Source organism: Argiope bruennichi, chromosome 10, assembly GCF_947563725.1.
Source record: "Argiope bruennichi chromosome 10, qqArgBrue1.1, whole genome shotgun sequence".
In the NCBI taxonomy this organism is placed as follows: Eukaryota; Metazoa; Arthropoda; class Arachnida; order Araneae; family Araneidae; genus Argiope; species Argiope bruennichi.
Genome location: NC_079160.1, coordinates 29,948,968 through 29,970,448, shown reverse-complemented (window position 1 = coordinate 29,970,448; position 21,481 = coordinate 29,948,968). Strand labels below are relative to the sequence as shown.

The window sequence follows — 21,481 nt, the reverse complement described above, 5'->3', positions numbered from 1 at the left end:
GAAAAGAAAAGAGAAAAGAAGAAAAACCGACATTGACCAAAGTTCATTAGTTATTATTAATAATAACCGAATAATATGATAAATTCTCATAAATTATTCACTTTTACCGGCTTATTTGATTATTATTAATAATGATCGGTTAGTATTAATAATAACCGATTATTTACATTGATAGTAGCAAATATACAAGAATTGTTATAAGTTATAAGATGTATTATATCGGATCTAATTCATTAACTCCAACTCTCTTAACAACAGCAACTTTCATCGGCCGATCATTTTATCAACGTGTGATTACGGTAAATAATCAAGTAATGCGATAAAAAAATCCATTCATTCATAAATTAAACAAAAAATGATATAATACTAATTATAATAGATAAGAAGCTAAATTAAATTAATCTCGACCTTCGAATGATTCATATCCGGAATGTGATGCAAGCTAAAAATATTCCCTTCAAAGCGATAATTTTCCTTAACGGATAAATATGTCGGCTTCAGGTGGTTCCCAAATAGATATCGGATATATTTGAAATTGATAAGATGAATCATGATAATACTTGATTTTTGAACTTTGAAGGTACAGTTTTAATATTACGCGCATACGTTTGAATCTCAAAAGAAAATCATCTTGGGCTGGGAGGGAGGAAATCCTGACGATATATGACGTCAGTATAGATTAAATAGGTCATCGACTTATAATTGCTCAATTGATAACTGCAGATTTTGGCACTAAAATTTGATTTTTCAGATCAGAAATAATGTCATTTTGTATTAGTTTCAACAAAAAAAGCAAATTTTTGAAGATTTGAGTCTTTAAAAAGAACATTTATTTTTAGTTATGGTTCCTTTAATGTGTTCTTAAAGTAAAAACTATTAAATTCAGGGCTCCCAAAACATGAATATATATATATATATATATATAAACTTTTGGACGAAGGGTGTGGTTTTGGATTCTAAGGATCATGATCGGTAAAGAACTGAAGAAACTTTCCCGAAGTCCTGACATAAGAACCATTGCAAAAGATATTCTTTCTATAAGAATCTACCCAATAGAAACTCTTTCAAAGTAACAAGCGAATTAAGCAAGCCAGTCAAATCACCTCCTCCTCAGGAAGTCGACACTTGCCTAAACATTGTTTTAGAAAATGCAACTTTGCAGTTAGAAGATGCAGGAAGTAGTCAACAGCAGCCAAACATCACACCTAAAATTGTTTATCTAAATCAAATTTTGAATTAAATGAATATATGGATTTGCTATGTAGCAATTCTATCTTTTTGTGAAATCTTCTATGTTGCAAAATTCTATCGTCTATGTTTCAAAAACTCAATTTGCTAAACGATTGCATTTTTATATACAATTTTTACACTTAAGTTGAATCCAATTTCAGACGAAATCCGTCAAAGTCTGCTATCTTTGTGTTTGGTTATGAACATAAAAACGACAAAGCATACAAACAAGATAAGAGAAATTAGATCAGATTGGTCAACTGAAAATGGTCCGAAAGTTGGTTTGATTCCCTTCACCGTTTTATAATCTACTTGCCTCAGGCGATAACAGGTTAGCCAGGAGTATTCTTTATATTTGATTTCCCTTAATTAGTGTTTTTGTAACTCCATTTCCATGCTTCCGACAATTTGTCTGATGTTAAAGCCGTGTTGTTTTAAGTTTAGTTTATCGTGTACATGAACTTTCTTAATGGAGACAATTCCATAACATCATAGCACTATTAAAAACCTAAATATCCTGTTCATTTATCTTCTAAATTTTGCGATGTAGTAACTTACTTTTTTACTTGTCTTGTAAACTAAGCAGATATTAAACAGAATCCTTCTTCCTTGACTCCCAAAAAAGTAAAGAAAATCAGGAAATTAAATATTTATTGAAACAATATAAACAGTTCGAACCTTAAAGAAAAAATGTAATCTACTGTTGGAAATTACTAGACTACAAAATTATTTTCAGAAGATTTCATAATATTCAGCAAAAATTTGTGCCACTATTAAATTGGTATCATTACACAAACAATGCCGGCGTCCTGGCATAGGGTTAGCGCATCTTCTCCATGATCTGGGCGTCCCGGCTTCGAATCCCGGTTTGAGCATGGTTGTTCTTATATGTGTTTTATCTGTGAAGTGTGTGAATGTGTCCCTCTGTAAAAAAGGATTGCGCAAGCGAATGTGTGAGTTTCGTCTTCATATGAGCTAAGAGTCAGTCTTCTGCCCGCAGGTGCTCAGGGGTCTTTACCCTCAGAAGCTACTGCACCCCCTTCCCGTGGTAACGCGGACACGACATCATCATTAGAACGACAATCTTTTTAAATTTTGAAAATGTGTGAAATTTATTTTTTGAGATAAAAGTTTGTGAAGTTATTACAGAAAACTCTCAAAATATTGCCTAATTTTTAGTTAATTAATATTTCAAAAAATTGCTCGTATGTACATATTTCCATCTTTCACACCCACAAGGTTTATAAGCCAAATTTGGTAGCTGTAAGTCGAATAGTCTAGCCTATAGAGCACCAACATGCACACATTCATTTTTATTATTAGTTGAGCTTACTATGCTGGTTTTCCTTTAAAGTATAGAAACAGACGTTGTGTTCAAGAACAAACCAACCATCAGAAGAGGTGACACAGATGTGACCGCTTTCACGGGTCACCCGGTGAAATCATGTGTGAATGTTCTCTCCGATCGCATCACAGCAAATTTCATAGCTCCGGCCCTTCTTTCAACCTCAGAACTCGAAAAAGCTAGGTCGACACAGTCACGTTTTCCATGGTCACCATTCTCGTCTAGAAAAAGACAAGAGAACTCTCCTCCTGTTTTATCACTTTTATGTAAACAGCATAGATTGCAAGAAATTCTTCATTATCTGTCTCATTATACAAAATATTTTAGATAATAAATGACACATGTCTTCCCTCGTGTAGCAAGCACATTTTACACATTCCTATCAGTAAAACGATCTAACAAACAAATAACCTCTAACAAAACTCACGTTCTTATCAGTCGTATGAATTAAGGAACCCTTTTTTCGGTTAAAATTCAAAAGATAATCCGGATGAAACAAGACAAAAGTAAATAAATCCTTGGCGGTTTCTTTTAATGAAAAGAGAACATGGAAACCATTTACGTAAGTATCGTAGTCCTTACTTTGTATGGAAGTGCGCGCGTGCAGTCTAGCTGAGTCTACTAGTTATTGCGTCAAAAAGCTGCTGTTACATAAGGGGGCAAAAATTCTATAAAAAATTTAAAAATATTTAACACAAAAGAAAAATTCTTGATATTTAAATGTGATTTTCATTAAAACTTTAATAGCAAAGTAAGTATTTTTTTAACAGGAAAAAACGAGGTGATTAAGTCTCTTTTAGAGAGAGTTAGTATGAAAATCTCTTTCGATGCTAATATAGGGATTGCATAGATAATTCTCAAATGCAATATTTAAAAATATTATCCTGACAATCACATAACATATCCCTGAAATCAAGTTACCCTTTTCGTTTTCTAATAGACAATCTCTTCTTCGTTTACTATCAGAAAATTGAAGTGATAGACTTTCAGCAATATGCTTTTTGCCTTGCATTCCCCTTTGGTCCTTTTACGTGACCTTTACTAAATGATTTTTATATAGTTAAAATTATTAGACCTTTCCCACTGCCATAAAATGAGAAAAACTATATTTGATGCATTTAGTGAGCTGTCAGACCGGATAAAAATTTTTATATTAAGTCCATGGAAAGAAAATTTGGTGGAATTAAGCCTTTTTGACTTCACCCAACCAAGATGCTTTGCTATACGAAGCATTTCTTGATAAAAAGAATATAAATCGAAACAAAATAGAAAATAAATAGAGTTTTCAAAATGCCAGCCGATTATTTTTTTTCGTGTGACTATTTTAAGCCAAATTTTAACGCAGTAGCTTCTGAGGGTAAAGACCCCTGAGCACCCGGAAGTAGAAGTCTGACTTCAAGCTCAAATGAAGATAACACACGCACACTCGCTTGCACGACCCCTTTTTACAGGGGGCCTCATTCATGCACCTCACAGAGAGAACACAAGGAAGAGAATAACCATGCCCGCACCAGGACTCGAACCCGGAACGCCTAGGTCACGAGGAAAACGCGCTACCCCTAGGCCAAGACGGCAGCCAGCCTATTATTGATAACAAGTATAAACTCAAATGTTAGATTTAAGAATAGTATCCCGAAAAACAAACCACATATTCCTGAAATCGAATCACCCTTATCATTTTCTGATAGACAATTTCTACTTCGATTACTATCAGAAAATTTAGGTGATAGACTTTCAAGAATATTTGAATTCACCTTGTATACCCTGTGTTTGTTAGGGGAATGTTGCATAGAACATTTTAGAGAGTTGCCAAGAAACAGAACTCAAGTGTCCGAATATATTCCTGTCTATTATAAAAAGTTAATATGATAATTTTTATGTCAAAAATACAGTTTTAATATAATTTAAATTTTTAAAAAAATTAGTCATTAAAATTTGTGTAACTGTTTTTGAAATAATTTCAATCACATAATTCACATTAATCTTTTTCCAACTTCATAATAATCTTTCCCCAACATCCTACACCCTGTGTAGCACATATACTATTAACATTTTTTCGGTATTAATTGTACGTTTTGTTGTCGCCTCGTATTATTAAAATGCGCATACATCTCTTCATGATTTTCACCAATGTTTCATCATTTCAATGCCTTCTTTGCCACTTTTACCCTTTTCCGCAACTCTCTGAGTTTATCGACAGATATCTAAATATACGCAATATAGATATGTATCTATTACAGAAGACAAAATAAAATAAAATAGCCATATTTGAACTTGCCACGTATCTTTAAATTGCAGAAAAAAATAATATTCAGATAAACAATTTTTTTTTTTCAAATATAACAAAGCACTTTGCAAAGTAAAGTTTGACTGCAACAAAGTTTTTTGCGAAGTAAAATTTGATTGTAACAAAGCACTTTGTTGAAGATTCTTGACATTGAAGATTCTTCCATTATCAAATTACATAATTGATGAAAAGAACACTAAGATTATTAATACTAAATTTATTTACTTAACTTTCTCTTTGATTGACAAGAAAAAAGGTCAGAGTATAATTCTGTAATTTCTATGTTTGTTTGAAAATAAAACCCTGAAAATAAAAGAGAATGTGGATTCTGATAGGTTGCTGATTAAAAATAGTTCTGATTTGAATTTTATTCATATGACTCTTAAAAGCTGAATTAACATCCACTATATTTTACTGTTATGTTATTGTGATTTCAGCTTCAAAGAATCAGTCAGGAAAGCTGGTTACAGTTAAAACATTTATTTTGAAAAAAAATAAAGATTGCAAGTTATCTGCTAAAACTTTGATCTTTTTCATTTTAAAATTGGAAGACAAGAAATGTTTCCAAACAGGAGTTTTCTAAATATATTTTTGATGTTTTTAATTTTTTTCAAAAAAAATCATTTGAAAGTGGTTGTCTTGAGTAAGATTTTAAGATACTTAAAAAATTTTTTAACAATTTTTATCCTTTGAACCTGTTTTCTGCGATTAACTATCTTCCAAATCCTAAGTAAATAGTTTCTCAAATATATAACCATTTCAATTTCAATTTTCCTAAAAAAATAACAAAGTTATCAATGTCCAATATAAATAATGATTATTTCTCTTATAATACGGCAGATGTTTTTCTTTTATTTCTTTCTTTTCAATTATGTTCCAGATCTTTAAATACAGAAAAGTTAATCCTCAAAAATCGATCTGAACATTTTTTGGATAAAAAAAAATAGCCTTATGAAGGCATTTCGTCATTGATTTTTCTAGATTATTCTAGACAAAACTCTCTAGATTAAGAGGAACTCGTTAAGGATTATGCGATTAGGAGAAACGCTCTCAAAATTAGGTTGAAATGACTTATCAGGAAATGTCAGTTCTGACGTTTCTTTGTATTTGAATAGATGGAATTTGAAAGAAGCTTCCTGACATGGCTATTCAATTCTTTATATGGTATTAAAAATAGGACTCTAATTCACATTCATATGAATTGGCTGTTGTTAATAGGAAAGGAAATAGGTATTAAAATTATATGTTTGACATGTTTTGAGCTAGTTTGAGATGCAATAAAAGCAAGTTCCTAATGATACCGAAAGATTGTTTCGCAGAGATAAAAACAAAATTATTGAATATGAATGAGTTTTAAAGGTGAAAATTGAAATTTGCGGAAAACTATACGAGAAGCTATATGATCAAAACTACATCTGATCAAAGAATTCAAAAATGAATAAGGAAAAAAATTATGAAATTAATATTAATCGAAGAAATCTCTTTGGCATAATCCTTTTCACAAACATTGTATTGAAGTGATGACCGATAATGACTTTTTATTACGTGCCTGCATAAATTTTGATCATTTTTTCGCATTAAAAAGGCATTTAGGGAGAAAAATTGATGCAATATATCACAATCACATTATTTTCCAACATTTTCTACAACTTTTTCCATTTTCGTCCATTGATTATTGCAATTGATTGTCTACGAATTTTTTCGGTCCTCCAGACCTTTCTTTGTCATTGACATTGAAATCGCCACTCTTAAATCGTTGAAACAAAACACGACAATTGGGATGTGAAGGAGCAGCATCACCATAAGCTTCTAAAAGTATCTAATGGACTTTGGCTGCAGATTTCTTCAAATAAAACAAAAAATAAAAAACAATGAATGTCGAAAAGACAATTTAGAGTGTTCCATGATTGGGATCTTTATACACTAAATAACTCAATAGTATTAAATGGAAAACGCCATAATACAAAATCATAACAATAAATTGGCAAAACCCAAAAGCATGTTCGTTAATATAGATATTTCGCTATTTACCAACAGACGACGCTGATGAAATTACATGCAAGCGGATAATATTTAAAGACGAAAAAACTAAACCAAGAAAAAAAAAACTCAGAGTTCTTAAAATGTTTCAAAACGAGTTCAATAATACGCTTTCTTAATAAAGTCAAAGACAGAAAGCTTTACCGAAAACTGGTTGGCGCACATGGAAGAGCGCTCGCTTAGCATGCGAGAGGTACCGGAATCGATGCCCGGCGCCTCCAGGTTACACATTCTTAGTTGTATTTCTTTACTCTTATTTGTAAAACTACAATACAGAAATTTTGATAGTTAAGATAAAGATTAACTGCCATGGCGACGGGGGCGTAGCTCAGATGGTAGAGCGCTCGCTTAGCATGCGAGAGGTAGCGGGATCAATACCCGGCTCTTATAGGTCAGATAATAGTTAAGGTTCGAAAAGAAGCGTAGCTCAGATGGTAGAACGGTCGCTTAGCATGCGAGAGGTACCGGGATCGATACCCGGCGCCTCCAGCTTCCAAATTGTTTGTTGCATTTTTCTTAACCTTACTTGTAAAACTACAATGCTGAATTTTTGATATTTAAGGCAAAGGCGGACAATAATGCCGAAGAGGGCGTAGCTCAGATGGTAGAGCGTTCGCTCAGCATGCGAGAGGTACCGTTACCAATACCCGGCGATTCGAGGTTCCGAATTCTTAGTCGTAATTTTTTAATCTCATTTGTACTGCAATACAGAAATTTTGATAGTTAAGATAAAGGCGAACAAAACGGCCGACGGGAGCGTAGCTCAGATGGTAGAGCGCTCGCTTAGCATGCGAGAGGTACCGGGATCGATACCCGGCGCTTCCAGGTAACAAATTGTTTGTTGTATTTTGCTTAATCTTGTTAGTAAAATAACAATGCGGAATTTTTGATACTTAATGCAAAGGCGAACAATAATGCCGAAGGGGGCGTAGCTAGGATGGTAGAGCGCTCGCTTAGCATGCGAGAGATACCGGCGCCTCCAGGTTCCAATTAGTTTGGTGCAATTTTCTTAATCTTATTTGTAAAATTACAATGCTGAATTTGTTATAGTTAATGCAAAGGCGAACAATAATGTCGAAGGGGGCGTAGCTCAGATGGTAGAGCGCTCGCTCAGCATGCGGGAGGTACCGGGATCGATACCCGGCGCCTCCAGGTTCCAAATTGTTTGTTGTATTTTTCATAATCTTATTTCTAAAACTATAATGCTGAGTTTTTGATAGTTAAGGCAAATGCGAACAAAAATGCCTACGGGTGCGTAGCTGAGATATTAAAACGCTAGCTTTGCATGCAGGATGTACCGAGAACGATACCCTGCTCTTACAGGTAACAAATTCTTAGTTGCATTCTTTTAATCTTATTTGTAAAACTACAATGCTAAAATTTTTATAGTTAAGATAAAGGCGAACAATAATGCCGAAGGAGGCGTAGCTCAGATGGTAGAGCGCTCGCTCAGCATGCGAGAGGTACCGGGGTCGATACCCGGCTCTTCCAGGTTTCAAATTCTTAGTTGCATTTTTTTATTCTTATTTGTAAAACTACAATGGTGAATTTATGATAGTTAAGATAAATTCGAACAATATAGCCGAAGGGGCCGTAGCTCAGATGGTAGACCGCTCGCTTAGCATACGAGAGGTACCGGGATCGATACCCGTCACCTCAGGGTCCAAATTGTTTTTTGCATTTTTCTTAATCTTATTTGTAAAATTACAATGCTGAATTTTTGATAGTTAATGAAAAGGCGAACAATAATGCCGAAGGGGGCGTAGCTCAGATGGTAGAGAGCTCGCTTAGCATGCGAGAAATAACGGGATCGATACCCGACGCATCCAGGTTCCAAATTCTTAGTTGTGTCTTATTAATCTTATTTGTAAAACTACAATACAGAAATTTTGATAGTTAAGATAAAGGCGAACAGTAATGCCAAATGGGGCGTAGCTCAGAAAGTAGAGCGCTCGCTTAGCATGCGAGAAATAACGGGATCGATACCCTTCGCATCCAGGTTCCAAATTGTTTGTTGCATTTTTCTTAGTCTTGTTTGTAAAATTACAATGCTGAATTTTTGATAGTTAAGATAAACGCGAAGAAAAAGGCCGACGGGTGCGTAGCTCAGATGGTAGAGCGCTCGCTTAGCATGCGGGAGGTACCGGGATCGATACCCGGCGCCTCCAGGTTCCAAATTGTTTGTTGCATTTTTCTTAATTTTATTTGTAAAATTACAATGCTGAATTTTTGATAGTTAATGCAAAGGCGAGCAATGATGCCGAAGGGGGCGTAGCTCAGATGGTAGAGCGCTCGCTTAGCATGCGAGAGGTACCGGAATCGATACCCGGCGCTTCTATGTTCCAAATAATCAGTTGCATTTTTCAATCTTATTTGTAAAACTACAATGCTGAATTTTTGATAGTTAAGATAAAGGCGGACAAAAAGACTGACGGGGGCGTAGCTGCGATGGTAGAGAGCTGGCTTAGCTTGCGAGAGGTACCGGGATCGATACCCGGCGCTTCCAGGTTCCAAATAATTAGTTGCATTTTTTTAATCTTATTTGTAAAACTACGATGCTGAATTTTTGATAGTTACGATAAAGCCGAACAATAATGCCGAAGGGGGCGTAGCTCAGATGGTAGAGCGCTCGCTTAGCATGCGAGAGGTAGCGGGATCAATACCCGGATCTTACAGGTCAGATGATAGTTAAGGTTCCAAACGAGGCGTAGCTCAGATGGTAGAGCGCTAGCTTAGCATGCGATAGGTACCGGGATCGATACCCGACGCCTCCAGGTTCCAAATGGATAGTTGCATTTATTTTAATCATATTTCTAAAACTACAACAGTGAAATTTTGATAGTTAAGATAAAGGCAATCAATAATGCCGAACGGGGCTTAACTCAGATGGTAGAGCACACGCTTAGCATGCGTTAGGTACCGCTATCGATAACCGGCGCCTCCAGGTTCCAAATTCTTAGTTGCATTTTTTAAATCTTGTTTGTAGAACTACAATGCTGAATTTTTGATATTTAAGGAAAAGGCGAACAATAATACCGACAGGTTCGTAGCTCAGATGGTAGAGCGCTCGCTTAGCATGCGAGAGGTAGCGGGATCATTACCCGGCTCTTACAGGTCAGATGATAGTTTGAGTTCCAAACGGGTCGTAGCTCAGACGGTAGAGCGCTCGCTTAGCATGCGAGAGGTACCGGGATCGATACCCGGCGCTTCCAGGTTCCAAATAATTAGTTGCATTTCTTTAATCTTATTTATAAAACTACAATGCTGAATTTTTGATAGTTAAGATAAATTCGAACAATATAGCCGAAGGGGCCGTAGCTCAGATGGTAGAGCGCTCGCTTAGCATACGAGAGGTACCGGGATCGATACCCGTCGCCACTAGGTTCCAAATTGTTTGTTACATTTTTCTTAATCTTATTTGTAAAATTACAATGCTGAATTTTTGATAGTTAATGCAAAGGCGAACAATAATGCCGAAGGGGGCGTAGCTCAGATGGTAGAGCGCTCGCTTAGCATGCGAGAAATAACGGGATCGATACCCGACGCATCCAGGTTCCAAATTCTTAGTTGTGTTTTATTAATCTTATTTGTAAAACTACAATACAGAAATTTTGATAGTTAAGATAAAGGCCAACAGTAATGCCAAATGGGGCGTAGCTCAGAAAGTAGAGCGCTCGCTTAGCATGCGAGAGGTAGCGGGATCAATACCCTGGTCTTACAGGTCAGATGATAGTTAAGGTTCCAAACGGGGCGTAGCTCAGATTGTAGAGCTCTCGCTTAGCATGCGAGAAATAACGGGATCAATACCCGGCTCTTATAGGTTCCAAATTCCTAGTTTCATTCTATTAGTCTTACTTGTAAACCTACAATGCTAAAATTTTGATAGTTAAGATAAAGGCGAACAATAATGCCGAAAGGGGCGTAGCTCAGATGGTAGAGCGCTCGCTTAGCATGCGAGAGGTACCGGAATCGATACCCGGCGCTTCCATGCTCCAAATAATCAGTTGCATTTTTTTAATCTCATTTGTAAAACTACAATGCTGAATTTTTGATAGTTAAGATAAAGGCGGACAAAAAGACCGACGGGGGCGTAGCTGAGATGGTAGAGCGCTCGCTTAGCATGCGAGAGGTACCGGGATCGATACCCGGCGCTTCCATTTTCCAAATAATTAGTTGCATTTTTTTAATCTTATTTGTAAAAATACCATGCTGCATTTTTGATAGTTAAGATAAAGGCGAACAATAATGCCGAAGGGGGCGTAGCTCAGATGGTAGACCGCTCGCTTAGCATGCGAGAAATAACGGGATCGATACCCGGCGCATTTAGGTTCCAAATTCTTAGTTGCATTTTTTTAATCTTATTTGTAAAATTACAATACAGAAATTTTGATAGTTAAGATAAAGGCGAACAGTAATGCCGAAAGGGGCGTAGCTCAAATGGTAGAGCGCTCGCTTAGCATTCGAGAGGTACCGGAATCGATACCCGGCGCTTCCTGGTTCCAAATAATCAGTTGCATTTTTTTAATCTTATTTGTAAAACTGCAATGCTGAATTTTTGATAGTTAAGATAAACGCGAAGAAAAAGGCCGACGGGTGCGTAGCTCAGATGGTAGAGCGCTCGCTTAGCATGCGGGAGGTACCGGGATCGATACCCGGCGTCTCCAGGTTCCAAATTGTTTGTTGCATTTTTCTTAATTTTATTTGTAAAATTACAATGCTGAATTTTTGATAGTTAATGCAAAGGCGAGCAATGATGCCGAAGGGGGCGTAGCTCAGATGGTAGAGCGCTCGCTTAGCATGCGAGAGGTACCGGAATCGATACCCAGCGCTTCTATGTTCCAAATAATCAGTTGCATTTTTCAATCTTATTTGTAAAACTACAATGCTGAATTTTTGATAGTTAAGATAAAGGCGGACAAAAAGACTGACGGGGGCGTAGCTGCGATGGTAGAGAGCTGGCTTAGCTTGCGAGAGGTACCGAGATCGATACCCGGCGCTTCCAGGTTCCAAATAATTAGTTGCATTTTTTTAATCTTATTTGTAAAACTACGATGCTGAATTTTTGATAGTTACGATAAAGCCGAACAATAATACCGAAGGGGGCGTAGCTCAGATGGTAGAGAGAGGGCTTAGCATGCGTGAGGTACCGGGATCGATACCCGGCGCCTCCAGGTTCCAAATTCTTAGTTGCATTTTTTTAATCTTGTTCGTAGAACTACAATGCTGAATTTTTGATATTTAAGGAAAAGGCGAACAATAATACCGACAGGTTCGTAGCTCAGATGGTAGAGCGCTCGCTTAGCATGCGAGAGGTAGCGGGATCATTACCCGGCTCTTACAGGTCAGATGATAGTTAGAGTTCCAAACGGGTCGTAGCTCAGATGGTAGAGCGCTCGCTTAGCATGCGAGAGGTACCGGGGTCGATACCCGGCGCATCCAGGTTCGAAATGCTTAGTTGCATTTTTTTAATCTTATTTGTAGAACAACAATGCTGAATTTTTGATATTTAAGGAAAAGGCGAACATTAATACCGACAGGTTCGTAGCTCAGATGGTAGAGCGTTCGCTTAGCATGCGAGAGGTAGCGGTATCATTACCGGCTCTTACAGGTCAGATGATAGTTAGAGTTCCTAACTGGTCGTAGCTCAGATGGTAGAGCGCTCGCTTAGCATGCGAGAGGTACTGGGATCGATACACGGCTCTTTCAGGTTCTGAATTCTTAGTTGCGTTTTTTTAATCTTATTTGTAGAACTACAATGCTAAAATTTTGATAGTTAAGATAAAGGCGAACATTAATGCCGACGGGGGCGTAGCTCAGATGGTAGAGAGCTCGCTTAGCATGCGAGAATTATCGGGATCGATACCCGGCTCTTCAAGGTTCCGAATTCTTAGTTGCATTTTTTTTAATCTTATTTCTAAAACTTTAATACAGAAATTTTGATAGTTAAGATAAATGCGAAGTGCAATTACGACTTGGGCGTAGATCAGATGGCAGAGCGTTCGCATAGCATGCGAGAGGTACCGGGATCGATACCCGGCGCTTCCAGGTTACAAATTCTTAGTTGCATTTTTTTAATCTTATTTGTAAAACTACAATGCTGAATTTTTGATAGTTAAGGCAAATGCGAACAATAATGCCGACGGGGTCGTAGCTCAGATGGTAGAGCGCTCGCTTAGTATGCGAGAGGTACCGGGATCGATACCCGGCGCCTCCAGGTTCCGAATAATTAGATGCATTTTTTTAATCTTATTTGTAAAACTACAATGCTGAATTTTTGATAGTTAAGATAAAGGCGAATATAAAGGCCGACGGGGGCGTAGCTCAGATGGTAGAGCGCTCGCTTAGCATGCGAGAGGTACCGGGATCGATACCCGGCGCTTCCAGGTGCAAAATAATCAGTTGCATTTTTTTATTCTTATTTGTAAAACTACAATGCTGAATTTTTGATAGTTAAGATAAAGGCGAATGAAATGGCCGACTTGGGCGTAGCTCAGATGGTAGGGCGCTCGCTTATCATACGAGAGGTACCGGGATCGATACCCGGCATTTCCATGTTCCAAATAATCAGTTGCATTTTTTTAATCTTATTTGTAAAACTACAATGCTGAATTTTTGATAGTTAAGATAAAGGCGGACAGAAAGACCGACGGGGGCGTTGCTCAGATGGTAGAGCGCTCGCTTAGCATGCGAGAGGTACCGGGATCGATACCAGGCGCTTCCAGGTTCCAAATTCTTAGTTGCATTTTTTTAATCTTATTTGTAAAACTACAATACAGAAATTTTGATAGTTAAGATAAAGCCGAACAATAATGCCGAAGGGGGCGTAGCTCAGATGGTAGAGCGCTCGCTTAGCATGCGATAGGCACCGGGATCGATACCCGGAGCCTCCAGGTTCCAAATGGTTATTTGCATCTCTTTTAATCTTATTTATAAAATTACAATAGTGAAATTTTGATAGTTAGGATAAAGGCAATCAATAATGCCGAACGGGGCGTAGCTCAGATGCTAGAGCGCTCGCTTAGCATGCGAGAGGTGCCGGTGTCGATACCCGGCGCTTCCAGGTTCCAAATAATTAGTTGCACTTTTTTAATCTTATTTGTAAAACTACAATGCTGAATTTTTCATACTTAAGATAAAGGGGAACAACAATGCCGAAAGGGGCGTAGCTCAGATAATAGAGCGCTCGCTTAGCAGGCGAGATGTAGATTGATCAATACCCGGCTCTTATAGGTTCCAAATTCTTAGTTGCATTCTTTTAGTCTTACTTGTAAACCTACAATGCTAAAATTTTGATAGTTAAGATAAAGGCGAACAATAATGCCGAAGGGGGCGTAGCTCAGATGGTAGAGCACTCGCTTAGCACGCGAGAATTACCGGGATCGATACCCGGCTCTTCAAGGTTCCGAATTCTTAATTGCATTTTTTTAAATCTTATTTTTAAAACTACAATGCTGAATTTTTGATAGTTAAGGTAAATGCGAATAATAATGCCGACGGGTCCGTAGCTCAGATGGTACAGCGCTCGCTTAGCTTACGAGAAATACCGGGGTCGATACCCGGCGCTTCCAGGTTCCAAATAATTAGTTGCATTTTTTTAATTTTATTTGTAAAACTACAATGCTGAAATTTTGATAGTAAAGGTAAAGGCGAACAATAATACCGGCGGGGGCGTAGCTCAGATGGTAGAGCGCTCGCTTAGCATGCGAGAGGTACCGGGATCGATACCCGGCGCCTCCAGGTTCCAAATTGTTAATTGCTTTTTTTTAGTGTTATTTGTAAAACTAGAATAGTGAAATTTTGATAGTTAAGGTGAAGTTGAATTCAGACGCCGAAAGGGCCGTAGCGCAGATGGTGGAGAGCTCGTTTAGTATGCGGTAAGGCCCGGGATCAATTCCCAGCCCCTTCGGATTCGAGTCTTTGAGTTGATCTTATATGTAGCACCACTTTTGGAAGGTTTTGCTGGTGATATAAACGAGAGCGTATTTGTCTTCGAATGTAACTAGTAGTATGTGGAGCTTCTCCTGCATTCGGTAGGTATCAGGATCAATTCCTGAATCCTATGGATTTTTAGAATTAAAAAATGCATTTGTTATTTAAATAATTCTAATGTACAAAAGTAATTCCAAAGCTTTTTGTAGTTTTATGTTTCATTTTAATTCAGTCAGACAGATATTCAAACCTCTGAATTTGTGCCTTTTTCTTCTAAGTTAGCTAGAAATCTACAACTTTATTGTAAAGACCATTTTTACAAGTTTATCCTTTCAGCTTACAGTGCTTTTGAACTATCATACTTACAGATACCAAACAGAGATAATCCGAAAAATGTTTATTTATTTATTTATTCAAGGAGATCTGAAACGTGGAGATTCAGCAAAAACTAAAATCGATTTTTTTTTTTTTTTTAAGGATTACAATCGGTTGCTGTTGCTTATGACATTCGTCATAGACAAGCCCATTGACGAAGTCAGTGATTTTAAACCGAGTTTTAGTGTCTCTTTTTTAGTATAATCATCTAGGACCAAGCATACGTGTTAGCTACTCATGCGACCCCGCCTTTTTCACATGGCGGACTTCATTCACGCATTTCATTCACTCATCCCCAGATAGTAATTAAGACCTGAATCAGAGAACAATTACCTCTGATACATTATTCCCAGTGGTACTGTCTCGCATTGAAGGATTTTGTGGTTACGACAGATTTATACGTGCACAAGCCACAACGTACAGGGAGAGTCTTCGACTTTCGAGGTTCAAACTCACACCCCAATGGATGCAAATCCAACGCCCTACCAACCAGCCTATACCGGTCAATTACAATGGGAAAAATTAAAATTGATTTTTTTTATGCTTACAATATTTTCTGTTATTATATTTAGAATGTAAGAAAGTAAAAATGTGAATATTTTTAATTTTTTCCAATGCTTACAGACTATTGACTAATTACAGACTTAAAGACTATTGAAATTAGCTTTAAAGAAATGTGCATTCTTGAAAATGTGGAAATGTGCACCTCGAAATGATTTTTTTTTGAAATTTTAATTGTGGTTTTAATTCATTAAAAATTAAGAAAGAAATTTGGCTTTTTTTTTTCGACAATTTCCTAAAATTTTTTTGTACAAGACTAGTTTTTATAACATTTAAAAAAATGTCTTTTCCCTGGCATTTATTTAATTAAAATGAAATTTCCTCTAAATTTTGGAGATTTTATCCAAGCATGCATTTTTCTTTTTACCTAATTTTCGACAATAGATTTGTAGAAAGGAAATTCAAACACTTTCATTGCTTCATCATGTATTTTATCATGTGTTTTTGTTCCATTGTTTAACACTAAGGGAGATAGACTGAGACTATTATTTTCTTAGCTTACATAAATAATCTGAAAGTGAAATCTTATCAACGAAAAGACTACGTGCGTATTGAAAAGCCAGGACGCTAAGTTTTTAATGACACTATAATGTCTCTGGATTCGATTGCTTTAGAAAGCTTCATGTACGCGATAAACAAAACAGGTGTAGAACTATGAAATCATTTCACAATTTGATACTTAAAAATATTATATTGCGGTATAATGAGCTTCAGGTTATTCCTAGCAGATTTGATTAAATTAAACGCAATCACTTTTCTCGACGAACCAGCTGATCAATAATACTTAATTTTTATGATATGATTTGAGGTCGAACTAATTTTAACATTACATTTAGAGCACACTAGCTGTAGAAAATACAGCTGAACCTGAAAGAATAATGTGAAGAAAATTCAAATATTTGTAAAAATGTTTCCCCATCAATCTTGCTATTATAAAATTAAATTCTAATATAACTACATTCAATAAATTTTGAATGCAACTGCATTTAATTCTGAATTTTATGCTGAATCTGAGAAATTTTTGTTGAATTATTGTTTGAGATATTACATAAATTATGAAAAATATTTTGTAGTTCACATAAGACTTAAATACCGAGCGATTCTGTTTGCAATACTCATATTCAATAATAATAATAATCAATAGATAACAATAAAGATGATAAATAAAATAAAGCGCTTGGTTTTATTAAAAAATATCTTTATATTAATTGCAATTTCATCATTTCTACTTTAAATTAAAGTTGAAGTTTTACCGGAAATGACAACACATTAGCAAAATATATATAGTAAATTGAACGAAACGATCTAAACAACAGTATAAGCTTGGTATGACTATCAAAATTTGAAGATTAAGAATGTTTTGTTTGAGAAGCTATTAAGAGACAAGTTACTTAAAATATTTAATTAAAAATTATAGCGAGCGGTAATACTGGCGAACCGGCTGGTCGCCAAAGGCGGCTAGTCTAAAATGAAAGAGAGTTAATAATTTTAATTGACTGAACGAGTTCACATGTACCTAGACAATCAATAGGGGCACCTAAAAATAAAACCTACCCTTCTCTCATTAGTTCAAACAGAAAGCTTTCATAAAAATGACTTACAAAAAAGAATTTACTTTATTTTTAGAAGTCAAATTTTTTTAAGTGAATTTGACTCAATTTCACTTAGAACATTGTAGAGATATTCCACGCCAAATTCCGTTTGGCGTGGAATATCTCTACAATGTTCAGTGCAAATACTTCCTATAAATATCATACGCCAACACACATGTCTAAATCTGTGTTATCGGATAATATATTAAATTGCAGTGTCTTTCTTTGATAGCCGAATTATTGAACTCGATATAGGAGATAAAAGAATAAAAATACCGCGAAATAGATAAGTCACTGTTGATCCGTAATGTTTTGCTCACAATATTTTGTTAAGAAGGAAAGATAAGATAGATTTCCAAAGATCTATATTAACTATAGATTTCAATTTTTCTGGTAAATATTTTTTCTTTGTTTTTTAAGACAAAAATGCTATTCATTTTGGATTCAATAATTAAATGTAATTTATAAGTCCAACAATAGCTAATATATTTACATCTTAGGAAATGCGAGAAAATTGATACTTTTAATAAAAGTAGTCAACAGCAATTCCATCTGAAGGAATGCCGAAAATTATGGATTACACCATCGCATTCAATCAAATAGTTCTGATTAGGATCCTTGTATAATCATCTCATGACCTTTAAAACATGAATATATTCTAAATACTGATTATAATACTTTTATTACGAAGAAAATTAGGAACTTTAATTTCATTAAAATTATCCAGAAGCAGATTAATTGAAAAGTCATTGATCTCTGTAAAAACACTGTTTAATACTGATAAAACAACTCGGTTATTTGAGTTTGGTTTGGTTTAGTTATATTAAAGTCCCGTTTTAAAGCACCACCAGGGCTATTATGAAACGGACCTGGTAATTTTGAACCGCGGTCAGATGACGAGAACGACACCTGAACTGGCACCCCCCTCTCCACACCACACCAACGGGAGGACGTTTGGTCAGGACGGGTTTAACGTGCAACAGACCCCCTTACACGGCGGTTCTTCGGTGGAATCGGGTCTCGAATCTGAAACCATCCAGTTCCGGAGCCGAGACCTTACTACCAGGCCACCGCGGCCTCTCGGTTATTTGAGATAGTTAAGTAAATATTCATGATACTTGAAGATTCTGATAAATTAATGCTTGATAGTAATTTTTTTTTTTTTTTTTTTTTTTTTTTTTGTATTCGAAAGGTGTTTCTGAATAGTTATACAGTAGAACGTGCCTGAGTATTAAAACGAGTGCATCAAACGAAAACGACAAATTTTAAGTTAAAAATGTCAATAAGGATTTGTTTTTAAAATGTAACCGTTTCAAGGAGTTATATGTTATTAATAAATAAGTCATAAATGATTTTATTAAATTAATCAGTAATAAAAAAAAATTAAAAATTTTAATAGCCTTGAAAATAATAATTTTTAATGTGATATACAGCACTTTTAAATTGATAAAAAATTGTCTTTTTAGTGATACGTGTTAGTTGTGCTGTTTGTGTGCAATTAATTGTGTTTCCCTAAATTTCAACAATTCTTAATAAAGAATTTTTTAATATAATTTTCAACAAAACTTTCATCATTGATTGCAATGAAATTTAAACCGCATTCAATTTTTCATCTAATATTTAATTGTGTGATTTTTTTTTCATTGTTAAAAGCTAAAAAAACAGCCTTCCGTTTAATATTCGTGTAATTTACATGACAAATGAAAAAAAGTGAAATCACAGTATAGCGTAAGTTAGAAAAATGAATTGGAAAATTACATTTTTAATAGCTCTATGATGTCTTTGATACTTGAAGCTATTAAGGAAAGCACAATGAGTACAACTATTAAATTAATATGGTTGTCACAATTGAATGTTTAAAAATATTTTCTTGGGGAACTCATGAATATGAAGTCATGCATAAGTTTAGTTTAGTTTATTTATATTAACGTCCCGTTTTTTAAAGCAACACTAGGGCTATTTTGGGATGGACCTCGAAAATTTGAACCTCGGTCAGATGACGAGGACGACACCTGACCTGGTACCCCTCCCCTCATCCACACCACAGCATACCAGCGAGTGGACGCTTGACAAGGATGGTTTAACATACACCAGACAAGCTTACACGACGGTTCTTCGGTGAAATCGGGTTTCGAAGCCAAGACCTTACCACCAGGCCACCGAGGCCTGTAAGCATAAGAGATTTAATTGTAAGCAAGGTAAGCATAAGAGATTTAATTGAAAGTAAACGCAGCCAAAATTCCCGGCAAAGTAGTAGTAGAATAATTTGTCTTGGCTTACTTTGCCATTCAAACATAAATTTCAGTTACTTTCATTGTAAGGGGTGTTAAAAAAAATTTTACTATGAAACAAATACGATTATTTTGAAATTAATATAATAAATCAGCAAATAGACAGATCAACAGTAATTGTAGTTCGCTATCCTAAGGAAATACCGTGCTTGATCGTGATGAAATCGACAAATTGGATGTTGTTTTAACTTTTAATATTTCCACAACTATCCTTTTTTTCATTTAATAGTCAACCCCTAAAATTACATTTTGCTACGAAACTCAGAACAGGTTCACAAACCGAAAGCGCAGAAATAGGGAACAAGTTCAAGGCTCAAATAGCGGGGAAAATCGACGTCATCAGATAAACAACGTCACTATTCCGCCTTAATTACACAGTCATTCAACCACTTCATTAACATCTCTTATTCTTCTTTTCTTGGGTGGAACGAAAAAGTCAACAGGTGGCGTCGGCTGTCTAAAATTCTCCACAACTTTTGGAATAAACGTCGGAAGTTGAAAACAGCTGACGCCAGTCAGTATGTTGTCAATAAAGGGATTATTGAAAACAAACGCAGGAATCGTTATGCCCTAAAGCTTCCGTCCCTGAATGCAAATATGATTGGTATCTTTTGAAATGTTTATGCATTTATGCATAGATGAGAAAAACATAAACAGCATACGACTTTTTATTTTTAAAGAAATTTCTGGAAAACTCTGTCTTCTAATGCTTTGTTCAAAAGATTGATCGATATTAAACTATTGCCAATAATGTTAAACTTCTCTGTACTAATTTATATGCTTAAAAACATAAACTAAATTCATTATTCGGTTTTAAAATCCTTTTTATTTATTTAATATAATATCAGTCTCAAATAGACTTTGTTGCCAATTCGAGAGGCTTATTTTGAGCATATTTTTATAAAATAATTCATAAAAATATTTACAGAATACCAATATTTTTACCAATAGTTTTGGCATATTAATTTATATTTTTTTTTATTAATAAAGTAGAAAAACAATCTAAAAAAGGAGTTTAATGCAGTTAATCGTTTTGAAAATTCACACACATAAAAAAATTAGAAAATCGAATAGAATAGAACACAGAAAATAATAGATTTTCAGTATTTGTAAACTTGGGCTGAATGTCGCTGAACGTCTTCTTAAATAAAATTATTTTCAAACAATTCAATAAAGAGCTATGATCAAACATATTCAAACAATTCAATAAAGAGCTATGATCAGATCAATTTCGATGCCAATAAGAATTGTGCTTCATCAAATAAGTACCGATAAATTCTATCTATTTTCAGAAATTATAGATTCTGCAAGATATTGTTCTCGCAAGCAATATGCCATTTTTTCTTAATTTCATATTTGTTAGACATATTTTTAAATTTTATCATTACTTTAATTTTTCCTAATTGCTGTCATTAAAAGATCCGGAACCATTTAACGAAAAGAATATGTACAGGAGATTTACAAATAAAAAAAATATCACGAAGAAAACAATCTTTAAAATGTACTTTTATTACTTTATTAAGTAATAGAAAATTTTTCTTTTCATTGTTTTCAAATTTTAAATCTTTAATTTATTATTACTTAAATCAAATAATATGCAATCTACTAATCAATTTTGTTTCTCTTATTCACCATCAAATATCTCCACTAACACAAAATCCAAATTTAACTAAATTAAATTATTGATCGATAATTTAATTCTTAAAAAATGGTGTCTCTAAGAAGATACTAGTGTACAGACTATAAAAAATTCTCGAATATCTGAAAATTTGTGAAAACCCAATCATAAAATTCTATTTTGACGAGTGTGAAGCAAGTTTGGGCATTCTAG

General features: G+C 35.2%; 4 non-coding genes across 4 annotated transcripts; all 4 read left to right on the top strand.

The window, feature by feature from the left end:
* Nucleotides 1-7,654: 7,654 nt before the first annotated feature.
* On the top strand, nt 7,655-7,727 carry Trnaa-agc (transfer RNA alanine (anticodon AGC)). Its single transcript has one exon. It is a non-coding gene; the product is annotated as a tRNA-Ala (tRNA).
* A 254-nt stretch (nt 7,728-7,981) lies between these two features.
* On the top strand, nt 7,982-8,054 carry Trnaa-agc (transfer RNA alanine (anticodon AGC)). Its single transcript has one exon. It is a non-coding gene; the product is annotated as a tRNA-Ala (tRNA).
* A 5,158-nt stretch (nt 8,055-13,212) lies between these two features.
* Trnaa-agc (transfer RNA alanine (anticodon AGC)) lies at nt 13,213-13,285 on the top strand. Its single transcript has one exon. It is a non-coding gene; the product is annotated as a tRNA-Ala (tRNA).
* A 1,281-nt stretch (nt 13,286-14,566) lies between these two features.
* Nucleotides 14,567-14,639, top strand: Trnaa-agc (transfer RNA alanine (anticodon AGC)). Its single transcript has one exon. It is a non-coding gene; the product is annotated as a tRNA-Ala (tRNA).
* Nucleotides 14,640-21,481: the final 6,842 nt, after the last annotated feature.